Raw genomic sequence first — 13,973 nt, 5'->3', positions numbered from 1 at the left:
ATCAGAGCTGTGATTAAAGACTTGGATGCGCTGCAGAAGATTTTGAGATTTCGAAACGATGAGCACTGGAATGGGACCTAAGAGATATTTGTATTCTCAAGATGCTTTTGGCATCTCCTTACAATGTTTGCTGTCCTGTTTTGACTGATTGCACACTTGGTCAGTACATGTACAAAATGAATGATTAACAAACAGGTTCGTGCTATTCAGATTACCCCAAAAATCAGTTTCACCCAGTGGGAACACTCTGAAAATCCTGAAATGCAGCTATGTGACTATGAGAAGTGTTGCTCTCTCTAAATCTGATTAACAAAGTCTTTGAAAACTGGAACAGAAAAAAAACAAGCACATGAACGATTCTGAAGACTCTGAAGCTTTGTAGCTTCTTGGTCCTGGAGTCTGCAGAGCCTGTAGCATCGATAGCACCGTCTCAAACAAAGCAGAGGATGATGCAGGACGTCTTCAGTGCTGCAGGAAAAAAAAGAAAGTAAAAGGAAAGAGATATTTTTATAGCAATTTTCAGCAGGGGGTGTGGAGCGAGGAAATCAATCACTCCGGAGAAAGCAACATGGGGGAAATTTATAGAAAATTGCTATCCAGTTTGGCATTGATGGTAATGACAGTGACAATGATACCCGTGCTAACATGTCCTTCTGCACATAAGCCTCAAATATCCAGCGTGTTCACACAGATAAGTCAGGCAAAGCTGACAGAGCTCTGAAGAACAGACTGCAGTTGTCTGACTGTCAAATAGCCAGTACCATATAAAATGGATTGGATTCTAGTATCAGAGATAAACTGATTCCTTTAGTGGCTTTACTTACACGGTATGCCAAAAAAAAGTGCATGCAGAGCTGTGAGGCATTTTTGATTAACCATGATTAAAATGCTGCAGTGCTGAGTTGTTTATTATCTTTATAAATTTGTTGACTGCTATGTCCCTTTACCCATCTCTGGGCACACTTACATTGGTAAAATGATGTCAGTATATTTGAGGATTCCACAGTCTTCCATCTATTATTACCTCGCAGATGTGCTTTTGGAAGAATGGTCAAATATTCCCACAATCAGTGTAAGGAGATTCTGGCCTCCTTACACTGGCTTCCAGTTGAATTTAGGATCTATTTTAGAAATCCTTTTACTGGTTTTTAAATCCTTAAATGGTCTGGCGCCTGAATATTTATCCGATCTGCTGAAGCCCTATGTCCCCCCTCGTTCACTCGGGTCAGCTGAGCAGCTGCTGCTCTCAGACCCTAAATCTGAAACTTAGAGGAGACCGAGCATCCTCTACTGTGGCCCCGAAGCTTTGGAATGATCGTTCTCTTCACAGTAGGCAATCTACTTCAGTGGGTAACTGACACACTTATTTTATTGCTATTTATTTATGGTATTTGTTATTCTTATTGGACTTTTTATATTTCTGCTGTACAGCACTTTGGTCGGCCATGTGTTGTTTTTAAAGTGCCATATAAACAAATGATGGTATGGTAAACAAACTCCTAAACCTCATGGAAAGCTTCCCAGAGGAGCTGAAGCTGTTATAGCTGCAAAGGTGGGCTGACATCACCTTAAACCCTCTGGATTAAGAATGATGAGTGAATACTTTTGACAATATCGTGTAAGTACCAAGAGGCATTTGAAGACGGCTGGATTAGCAAATTCAGTCAAAGCATGAAGATTCAACTCAAGAACACTTAAAGCTCCAGTACATGACAAAGCAGACGTAATAAAGTAACTCCAAAATGTGCAGTCACTGTTTTAACATCGTGCACCCCAGTTCAACTTCAACCCCAGGTCTGAGAACTGACAGAATCGGGCAAATTGACTTTATTAAGGTCAGATGCTCCGGCGAATGACCGGATGAAGCGGATCAGGCTCTCTGTGTCAGTAACCTCCCGAATGTAAAACAGGGCGCTACTGCTGCAGCAGAAGATCGGGCCTTCTTCTGCAGCGGTACAAACCCAAATATTTATTTTAGTAACAGGAAAGTCTCCAGCACTCAAGCACTGCAATGACCCAGATTTCCCCTGACAAGCCAATATCTCTATGACATGAAGTGTGATGCATTTGCAGCCGTTCAGAGTTGCTCATTTTGCCTCTTGTGACTGTGAGTTTCTGTCCTGAAGTCCTTTTTGACTCTGGAGAAATTGGTGTGAATCTGTGTTTCATTGTCACATCAACTCTCCCGTCTGGTGGAAACAGAAGGATTTGGAAAACGTGTGAAGAAGTCTTTCTCTGCTCTGCTACATATCTGTTTTATCCCTGTGTGTGTGTGTGTGTGTGTGTGTGCGTGTTGTGTGTGCACATACCATATTGCAACATATGATATACTTCCTGTTCAGCTCCCTTACAATAAGCTGTGTAATGTAATCTAATTAGGTCTTCCTTGGCACAACAAAGACAAGATTAATGAGCTGAGCTGAGCTTCACGCACGCTGATGCGCACGCAACCCCCATGACAGTTTAGGAGTGCATGTGCAGTTGTGCAAGTGAGAGACAGCTTGAACTGTGTGTTATTTTCTTTTATCAAACTTGAACTTTGTGTTTTTTGCTTTTTCCATGTGTGCCCTTAAGCAAGTTACTCAAATAAAAGATTTGCATTTTTTCCTGGACACCCAGAGCACACGGAGAAACTAAACTGTGAAGTGTAAGAGGAAGAGGAGAAATGTAAGGAAACAACAGCACACATGAAGTCAAGCACACATGTACACACACACACACACACACACACACACACACACACACACACACACACACACACACACACACACACACACACACATACATACACAGCAGTTATGAGTGTGAGCCACGTCACAGACATTACTATGATCCTTGGTTTTCCCGTGTCATAAAACTGCCTCCTAATCATGATCCACGTGTGTGTTTGTTGTGCTATAAATGGAGTCTTCTATGTAAGGTTTTATTCCCCATCACACTAACAACAGGTGTGGCTGTGCTCACCACCTGCTACCCACTCCACACAAACATAGACATGCACACATACACGCACTCATCAAGCGCCAAAGGCATTGACAGAATGAGAGCACACTGAGGAAGAGTGGCCTTAACACACTAATTCTGCATCAACACCCTCCCACATACAGACAAAGGCACAGTGGCAGGACAGAAGACGAGGCAACACAAGCAGATGGAGAAAGGACGAAAGGGCTCGGCTGCCTTCATGTGCTGTGGGAGATATCGCCGCTTTGAGATGTGCATGTACGTCTAGTAGTCTCACTGAGAGGCTCGCGTTAAAGTCCGAAGGCCTCGTTTAACGCGGTTGGCGAGGATTGTGAAAAAAGAGACAGCATTAAAGATGATCTTTTTTAAGTTGCATGGGAACAGGGTCATAACACAACACCTGACAAACCATCAACTTCTGAAGTTTCTTTGAGAACTTTGGACCATGTTGGCATGTGTGAGGACCAGACCATTGCCTCTATTGTACTCCTAGGTGACTTATTCTCACCAACCCTAACCAAACACCTCAAGACTTTTATCTTAATAGCCACAATTTTTTTAACTTAATTGGAAAGACAGAACAGAATTATCAATAAATCAGTGGCTCAGTTTGCTAAAACATGATGCTAAATCACCGGTATTTGTCAGTAGATTGAAAATTGCAATCAACTGAGCTCTGTTTTCTTACCCCTTCCAATTCAATGGCATAATCCCAGCTATGATGGCTGACGTAGGATCAACATGTCTTAGTCATCCAAGAGAGATCAAAAATATTAAATGTAGAGTGTACCCCATGATAGTTGTAGACAGCCCGTGTTTTTCTACTACTGTTTGGACTGGGTCTGAAGTTTCTCCCTGTCTGTGAAAGGCTATCAGTCCACTTCTTACCTCAGATGTCAGTGTCAGGCGACAAGCATCCACCTGTGTTTACTCTGGAAGAGGATTCAATATAGGTCAATAATTCATAGAAGCTCACATCTGACTGATGACAGCGATACTGTGGTGAGTTGTTGAGGATAAGCTGAACTGTCAGTAAGCACTGTTAGTCTCTGTTAGCTACTGTTAGTCTCTGTTAGCTACTGTTAGTCTCTGTGAGGTGCAGTTCTCCACTGTTAGCTGCTGTTTGTCTTTGTTAGCTACCGTTAGCTGCTGTTAGCCTCTGTTAGCTACTATTACTCTCTGTTAGCTGCTGTTTGTCTCTGTTGGCTGCTGTTAGCCTCTGTTAGCTACTTTTAGTCTCTGTGAGGTGCAGTTCTCCACTGTTAGCTGCTGTTTGTCTCTGTTAGCTGCTGTTAGCCTCTGTTAGCTACTATTAGCCTCTGTCAGCTGCTGTTAGCCTCTGTTAGCTACTATTAGCCTCTGTCAGCTGCTGTTTGCTGGCATTAGTGAAACTTTCTTTGAAGTGCATCCAATGTCGTAGGACTTAGATACTTTGTGAATAAACTCTCACATGAAGTGGGAATGTAATCCAACTGTTTATCAAAGGGAATTTGGATTTTTAGGACATTCAAGCCTAACATTAGCTGGCATGACATTAGCTTATAACCAGCTGTTGCTGTTGTTTAGCCGGCTCATTGTCAGCTGTTCAGAGACGGTAGGTTTGCATGTTTAATATTTGTCTATTTAATCAACCTTTAAAGAACAATTTGACACCATTCCAAAAAAAAGGTCTCTATACTTATGTCACATCCATAGCAGATTCCTCTTATCCTACCAGCCATGTACATATAACAAAAGCGTGATAAGATGCTAAGACATCATGACTGGTACATACAACCCATTTATCCTTTTTACTGTACAGGTTTTATATGTTTGTTCCCATGTTTAATGTGAAACACCCTGATCTTTGTTATCTTGTATTTATTTAAACAAATAAACAGTAATAAATATATTTTTTAAAAAAGAGAAACTGCTGTGTTTAAGTCCTGGTCAATATAAATTTTATTGGTTGAACACAAAACCTTTCCAAATGATTCCAAATCTGAATGTGCCAGCAACACACAAGGCAGGAGAATAAACCATAAAGTGAACACCACCAGTCTACCACAGGCCAAAACATTAAAAAGAGGAAACAAAGGATGAAAGAAAAAAGAAATATAAGTATCTATCTATCTATCTATATACATTATGAACTTCAGATTTGGAAAATAATTCTTTCATCACAAACCTCATCATTCTATTACTCATATGTCAGATGTCACTGTTAAATATCAATTTATGCTGCTTTTTGAAAGCAGCACTTTGTTCCTGATCAGTTTCGCACTCCCGTGGTTCGTCGTTCCGTTCCCCCCTGTGGCGCTGTCTGTGTTTACGCTGTGCGGCTGTGATAGAGCACACACCACTCCTCAGCCAACAAGTGATTCTCCTATGTGCAGCATTAATGATAGGGTAGGTTTTTTTTGGGGGGGGGGGTTCTTGGGGATCCAAAACCAATGCGGGCTCAACATGTGACCATACATCTCTGGCTAATTTTGTATCGTGTGTCTCGTGCCTTATTGTGCAGTTTTAATTGGTGGTTTGGAGACACATCCTCTGTCTTCTTTTTTAGCTTATCTTTCACAATCAAATGAAAAATTAGGATGCGTGAAGACAGTGTCCCTGCCGAGAGAAATCTGAAGCACATCACTTTCTAAAAACTGAGAGCAGTGTGAGCTCAGGAAGAACAAAGAGGGTGTGTGTCACAGCTGTATGCTAGAGGTGGACAGATCAATCCAAATATCGATAATAATGATACCCATGTTGGTATTAGTATTAGATCAATACTAGCATGATAGGATCAATACTTTTTTCTGTCTATATAATTTCAGTGTTTAGCCCAAAATAAGCAGCCATAAATTAATTATTTTATTGGGGAACAGCACTACTGTAAGCAGACCAGCAGAACAGCAAAAGCACATCCATTCATAGATGTGGCTTGTTCTTGCATGGAGTCACACACCGTATGGGAAATCAACAGTGATAGAGATCAATCCTGTCATATGGACTGAAGCACATATTCATAAAGGGCTCAGAACAGAATCCGCTCGTGTATCTCCTGTAAAGCATCTGAAAGTATCAAAGGCAAAAAAACAATCTAGGCCATGGATGTTGAATTATTGATAAAACTGGATGTCATCCCAGATGGAGCTCAGCACAAACAATGATGTTCCGCTAGAAATAAACCAAGTTTCCCACCTTGATGAAAAGAAAAAGTGGGCTTCATCACCTAACTGGGTCTAGCTCAACCCAGCGGTGATTAAAACACACTGAGATGACCTAGATAAGCAGCAATCAAGTCAGGAAGGTGGCGGGGAAGAAGAGTGATGGGGAGTGAGGGAGGGAGAAAAGACGACCGTGGGCTTCATTAAGTACACACGTATGCAATTTTCTCAATCAAAGTCTTTCCTCAATCAAACACGGTAATTTAAAGCACCCTGTACAGTCTGTTTTGCATTTGATTCCCTCGACAAAAATGGCTTTTTTTTCTGAGAGACGCACGGCATTTCTGGGAATTGGCAAAATACTAAACCAATCAGGCTTTTAATTGCATTTGATTGCTATTGTTCTGGGGTTTCTTATGAGGCTTGTTAAAATGCAGTTTGGCTCCGTTTCCCACTGTAGAGAATGTAGAGAAGTGGAGTAATTTTGGAGTTTAAAGACTCCCAGGAGTCTTTAAATACAGAAGCTTCACAGCATCATTAAATGCTATAGGCGGGGATCTCTCTGTAGGAAACAGTTAACAGTGAATACAATGTGTGTAAGCTTCTCTCTTATGTTTGAAAACCATCACAATGCAAAACAGCACAAATTTAATCCGAAAGCCTCCAATAAACAACAACAAAAATAAAACATACTGCATATTCAACTGCATATGTGGTATAATTTAACAGGTTAACAAGCTGTGTACAATTTGTGCTAATTATGTTTCAATTTTCCTTCCCAGCCAGGGATTTAGGAGCCAGTATTAAAATAAAATATCACATACACACATAAAATATCTTTAACTGCTTTTAAAAATCAGGGTCCTGAAGAGGGCTGGACCCTATTCTAGGGCGAGAGGTGTCCTACACCCTGCATAGCTCACCAGTTCATCAACAGGTTAACACAGAAACCACTCATCTTCCACCAGATTAGACTACGAGTCCCTCAGTCTGTGGACACTTCCCACAGTGTCCCACAGAGCCACTGCAGGAGGGAAAATCATGGAGTGAAACTAAGCTGAGGAGGTATTAAACAAGAGCTTGCTGATATTCCATTAAAATCCAACTGAGGTCACTTTTGTAATGTTCATGATATGAATAGTGGGGTTTAAAAGTGGGGCATGGCAGACAAAGTCTGACCTAGATTCATGTGAATGGACTGATTTTTGAAATTTAAATGGGCATGTGACCAGTGTACATAGGCTGTATACAAAAGACAGACCACCACATCATTCCCCAATCGTGTTTTGAAACCTTGAGCTGAGCATTTTGGCCGCTCCGTCTTGATCTGAGTAATCTGAAAAAGGTGTAAAAAAACAAGGCTTAGCTCTGACTCAGAAAATAAGGGCAACCGTATTATTATTCAGTCTGAACTTATCATTCATAAAGCATACCCCATTTTACTATCACCTTTGACTCTAATGGGGACAGTGACTTACAAAATGATTCAGCAAAACTTGAGAATAGCAAGTAAGACCATGAACCTGCCAGAAAAGTGTACACAGGCCACAAATCAAGTTAGCAGCAGGCTAATGCTCAGCAGGCTAGCTTCTGCACTTTCTGCACTTTTCAGACTCAGAAGCATCATCCATCTTTTTACAGATAGATGTTTTATGCCAGCCAAATTGTCCTACAAAGATACTTGACTTGTAACCAGCTAATGGCTCCATCATGTACACAAGCTAGCAGCTAACTGTGCTAGGAGCTAGCATTGCTCACCCTCTGCTAGCAGTGCTAGGTCATAGTGCAGTCGGGTTGAAAAGCAGCCGTATTACGCTGCTTCTAACAGGGCTGGAAAGAGAAGTGGAAAAATTTGGGCCTTCAAATTAACATAACTGTAAAGATGCTGTAATGCTCCTTAAACTTGAGGAAAACTTCACTGTCATTTGATCCAGTGTAATAAATACTGATAATAGCAGCATTGAGCTCTTACAGGTTAAGATGTGGGCTACATGTAGACATGCTTTGTTTTGAGCAATATTCTAAAAGATTTAGTGTACAGGATAATAAATTTTTTAAAAACTTATGGTATTTATTCCTGCAAATAAACACCTTTTTACAGCCAGGAAAGAAACTTTATCGTGAATTTGTGCTCCAGTCTCTCTCTCTATCCTGCTATTTCTGTCCAAAAAGAAAAAAAAAAATCAGGCTAAGTGTGGAAGCAGCTAATCACTGACTTGTGAAAGACTTGTTCATTCAGCTATGCAAGAAGCTTTTCCACTCAAAGTGTTTTAATTCAGCTCTGGCTGAGGACAGACCCTTGGCTTCTGTCTGGCTGGCTATGAACATACCACATCCAGCAATCCGAGTTTTTTTTTAATGTTTCTGTTTGTTTCCTGTGAGAATGAGACAGACAGATTCTTTCTTTCTCGTTTTAAGGGTGCTCTGTCCTAACCTCATCTCCACTTCTGTTTTTTGTTTTTTTTTTCTGTTCAGCCTTGTCTGTGCTGTTCACAGCTTGCTTTGGCTTTTGAACACTAAATCCAGTGTCTCACCTCCTCTCTTTACAATTGAAAAGCTCCTACATTTTGACCCCTTTCACCTTCTTCAACCAGAGCTCAAAAGTCAATTATTTTCAAGTGTCCTCTTATGTTCAGCTTTATTACTACATCGAGGTCATATGGGGGAGGTTAAAGGAAAATGGATCCAGATTGTCATAAACATTCCTCTGCAGGCATTTCAGATTTGCCTGGGCTGATTTTCTGTTTCTAGAAGTACTGCTGTGGATACAGACAGGACACCTAATCCAGAGCAAAAACACACTCTTCTATTGAAGGCCCTGTGAAGCTGGCAAAAGCTGATAATACGGCATCAACACTCCTTCCTTTGGTTTGGGGTTTAAGCGTGTTGAAAACTCCTGGGAGCTAACCCATATGGAAAAGATATATATAAATCTTATAAGGTTTCTATCGGTCTTGTGTGAAACTTGTATGAAAAGCATACAAGAGTGAAAACAGATATAAGATCCCTTGAAAAATTATATAAATGGAACTTGTATGTTTTGGATACTTCCTAAAACAGTATATGAAAGTAATGAGAAAGTGGCCAATTTCATGAGTAAATCATATAAGCCTTATATGATTCACTATATGAAGCAAGCTAAAGCTGATGCAAGTCTTTTATAAGTTTTTCCTATTTCTTTTCCATATGGGAAGGCACAAAGCAGCCATGCCTCGGAGACCTTCGCTTAACCCAGCACTGAAAAACAACAGTACGTGTGCTCCACCCAGTGTTGATGAAAGGAACTACAGGTGAAGAGATACACGGTAAGGTGCACTAATCTGTTTTTATATCAACAAAGGGTCACACGTAAGGTCAACCGACCCAGTCTCATCAGTGTTGTATGAGCACCAGATGCTTTTAAACACGTTTAGCAGCTAGCTGACATTTCTCTCTCAGAACCACAAATTTACAGCTGTGGGTAGAAGTTTAAATCCACTCATCATAGGCATGAATGCCACGGTAATTTTGGCTTTTAATGATTTCGTTGAAATATGGAACGATTGTTCAGCATAGATCTTTTATAACTTTAAAAAGACGAGAACTGGATGCCCAAGTTTGAATTTATTTTGATTTTCTTTAATCCACACAAAGTGAAATTTATACATAAAAATTAATAAATACATACACTCACGTAAATCTTTTAATAAGGTTCTACAATGACTTTGAACTTGAAAAGGCCAGAACTATTAACTTCTTACTACAAATGGTAAATTCTCTTTGCCTCTGTTAAAAGGATCTGACGGCTCTAACTGGATTAATACTGAGAACAGTATCAAAAGTCCAAGTAACTTAGTGAGGAACTAAGAAGGAAAATTAGATATTTAAGCAAGTTTAGAAGGTCTGTTTCAGACATTTTTAAACAACTACAGAGTAAGATTATCAGGTCAAATAACTGTATGCAAGTAAAAGTTCTTCTATCTGGCCTCAGAATCCATGGAGGACTAAAGGTGAGGCGTTTGAATCTAAGAACTATCAGCTGTCAAGCATGGTGGTGGTAGTATCATGCTCTGGGTCTGTTTTGCTGCAAGTGATACAGGTACATCAAACAAAGGGGATGATATAATGAAGGAGGACAACTACCTCCAAATTGGACACAGTTGGCTGTTCCAATAGGACAATGATCCCAAACACACATCAAAGTTGTTTTTGGAATGGATAAAGCAGGATAACATTAAGCTTTTGGAATGGCCTTCCCAAAGACATACCTCAACCTTAATGAAAATTTGTGGACAAGTTGCAAAGTGAATTTTAATCAATTATTAGTACGGGTATATGTATATATTTATATATTTTTTGAGGAATGTGAACACTCTGCTTCTGCTAGCTTTTACTGTTCTTTCAGGTTTGGGGGATCAAGAACCAGAAGGCTTCAGAGGGGCTTTTAATTCATTCAGGGGTCCTAGCGGAACTCCTTCGAGGGTGGAGGTGTTACGCCCCTCTGCAGCCCCTAACCTCTTTGCAGTGGCAGTGCAAGAGTATTCAGCTGTTGCTAACTGACCACACCTAGTCAGCTGTGGATAAAGGCATACCTGAAACAGGCTTTCAGGGAGGTTCACTAGTCTTTGCCTTGGTGTACCAGGTATTTTAGCCCACTTGCTATGTAATTTAAGCTAAAACATCTTGGCGTTGAAATTCTGGTGTTCGTCTCCATATTTATGTTGTGGCTTTTGAGCCGGGTCGTAACAGACCTTGTGTGGATTAGAGAAAATCAAAATAAAGTCAAATTTGTGGACCCAACTCTTAATTTTTTAAAATTAAAAAAGATGTATGCTGTACAATTGTTCCACTCTGGAAAAAAATGATCAAGGAAATTGTTAAAAGCTCTAAATTACTTTCACACTGATGCCCATGAGGGGTGTATATCAACTTTTGGCCTTAATTTTTCTAACCCAGAAGGTACAGTTAAGCCAGAAATATGTTAAACCTGCATTCTACCTAAAGGGCACCAGATGGAGAGAGCTATGGTTGCTAAAAGACCTCTGGTCCTGTAGAAGTTTATGGGAAATTGGCTTTCCAACTTTATCTCTGTAAACACTATTTTGCTGAGTTTAGAGGCTCAGTCATTCGTTTTATGGAATATTGAATAAAAATAAATAAATCAAGTCTGTTTGGTAAATGTAGGTCATACCATGTTTCATACTCTGTGGTATGAAATCATTCGCTTATTGGCTAATAAGTAATTGTCAATCACAAGTCATAAACCAAAGACTGTACGGTTACCATGGTGCTACAAATGGGTTACTTTGTAGATAGCTCTTACCACCTTGTGAAACATGGTAGTTTAATCTCTTTACACCATAACCATAGGCCTCAGTTGCACAGGTCTATAGATGTGTCAGGAACGCCTTGGCAAGGTCCTGGAAAGATCTCCGTTCTCCACCAGTTGGAGAGTAGTTGCTGGCTGTCACTGAAATCTGTTATGAAGAGGATGCCACACCGAAAACCTTGTGACTGCTTTGGTCAATAGCAAATTGAGTCGCTTGCAGTTTGCATGGAAAACGATGACCTGTCTGCATATACTCACTAACGAAGAAGGAAGCGGGAGAGAAACTTAAAGTGCAAAACAGAAACCTTTTACTTTGCCTTCAAAATCAAATTATGCCTTACAGCTGAAACTAATTTCAAAAGGGGCAACTTTTACTTGGAAGGCGAATGGTCACTATAGTCTGTGTACGTAGCACTTTTCAGGTTCACTACCAGTTTGCAATTATTTAGTGTTTGCAGATAAATCGACATCTTCCACTCAATCCAGGTGTGACCTTTTCAACCAATTTCTCCCAGCAACCACTCGAAAACTCGCAGAAATCGAGTAATAGTCATGTTTTCTTAGCAACTGGTGGTTGCTAACCGGGTCCTAGGCTTGTGTGACTGGTACCCTGGTTGCAGACTACTGCAACTTTACCCATACACCCCGTCGCTCACACTTAAATCAAATAGACAAACCCACACACTGACTGGCAGTTTTAAAATGTTTATTAAAAAATAAAATAGAAAAAAAACATATTTACATAAAAATGTCAAAAAAAAAAAAAAAAGAAAAAAAAAAGCTGGGCAGTGGTTCCCTCTGGCCACTGGTGTCCATTTCGAGGGTCACTGCTCACATGAATCAGCCAGGACACTGAGGGGCTGCCATCTTTCTCTGAACAGCAGCCACCAGTTTAAAATCCCTCATTGTATTGCAATGAAGAGGGGGTGTTAATATTACATTGCATCTACATATACATGTGTATGCCAAAATCTCAGCGGTCCAAGTCAACTATCCAACTCTCCTCGCTTCCTTTTCCGTCTCACTTTTAAAACCATCGGGAGAAGTCAGGACAATGTGGAAGAGCGCAACTGAAGCTTTGATCTAAGTGTTTTGACCCTCTGGTGAGGAAAAAGGAACAAAGGAAAGTAGACGCGGTGAGTTGGCTACACCAGACCGCTGAGATGCACAATGCTTTATTCCATACAGACTTCCTTGGATACTGCATGTCAGTCTTTGCTGTTAAGATTGCAGGCAACTCTAACCGAGCCAACAGCTTTCGATCCCCAATTTCATTTTTTATTTTTCTTGTCTCAAATCAATGCTGGTTCTGAGCTCTAGAAGCAAAACATGGCTGTAAGAATCTCAGTTTGAAAGGGTAACTTCATTCCTCTTGTCAAATTACTATTGGCCTACAACTGCATGAAAGTCAGTGCTGAATGTTCAATTCTGATTATTACCCTACAGACGGAAAATTATCTATTAAAAAAAAAAAAAAAAAAAAAAAAAAAAAAGTAATAGGGAATAACAGGGTGAGTGTATATGCCAGAAAACATCAAGAATTTTTCACCCTTTCAATCGGTCAATGATTTTGATTTTTCTGGTCAAATTTATTAAGTATGAAAGGAATTTGTAAGCTGGAGGTTATGATCAGCTGTGCCCCGTGACCCATCGGCCAAAACGGCAAACCTGTCGTGCAGTTCTGACCGACAGATCCGAGCTGCCAAAAAAAAAAGAAAAAAAAAAAAAAGAAAAAGAAAGAAAACAGTCCAACAGCAGTGAATGCGTGCAAGTAAGAAAGAGTCAGGAATTGTTGACGGACACTTTGGCCCTTTGCGAAGAGCACCTGCAGAGAGCAAGTCGCTCCGTGGGTGGCGCTCATTCGTGAATGGTCGGGCGTATGATTACCAAACAAAAAAAAAGAAAAATTCAACTGTGGTGGCGAGTCACGAGTCTTTCTCACACACGTTTCACTATGTCACACACTACACAGACTCAGACCCGACCACTGACATTAACATCCCCCTTGTTCCTTACATTTGACTGACAAGATGCAGAAAAACTGGGTTTTAAACACATCATGGCCTTCATACAAACACAAGGGAGTTGTGGCACGGGTGGGGGTCAGGGGATGGGGGCTAGAGTTTACATGTGTTGGCTTGAGAAGTCTGACAGTCAGTAACATCACTCTAGTCCAACAAGCAGTGAGTTTTTTTTTTTTTGGATACTTTTTTTTTTTGCTTTTTTTGTCAATGGGAAAAAAAATAACCCCAAAAATAAAATACAAGAATTGACACAATAATTAGAAGAATCCACTTGCATAGTAATAACACCGGCGTGTGTAGTGTTTCTGGGCGAGTCACAGCCTTCGACAGTCCCGTCTGTGAGCGTGTGCATTTGTGTGGCGCGGTGTGCTCGCAGAAAACGTGGTACACACACACACATACACACCCCGAGTAAACACAAAGAAAGGCATTGCAAACAATTAGCGGAAGTACCTGGCAATCGAATACACACAAGATTCCTTAATGGAATCAAAATATAATTCCCTTCACTTAGGGTCCTTGGTTCAGGAAGAAACC

This window comes from Oreochromis aureus, linkage group 22 (assembly GCF_013358895.1).
Source record: "Oreochromis aureus strain Israel breed Guangdong linkage group 22, ZZ_aureus, whole genome shotgun sequence".
NCBI classification, from domain to species: Eukaryota; Metazoa; Chordata; class Actinopteri; order Cichliformes; family Cichlidae; genus Oreochromis; species Oreochromis aureus.
Note: the sequence above shows the minus strand (reverse complement) of the source record.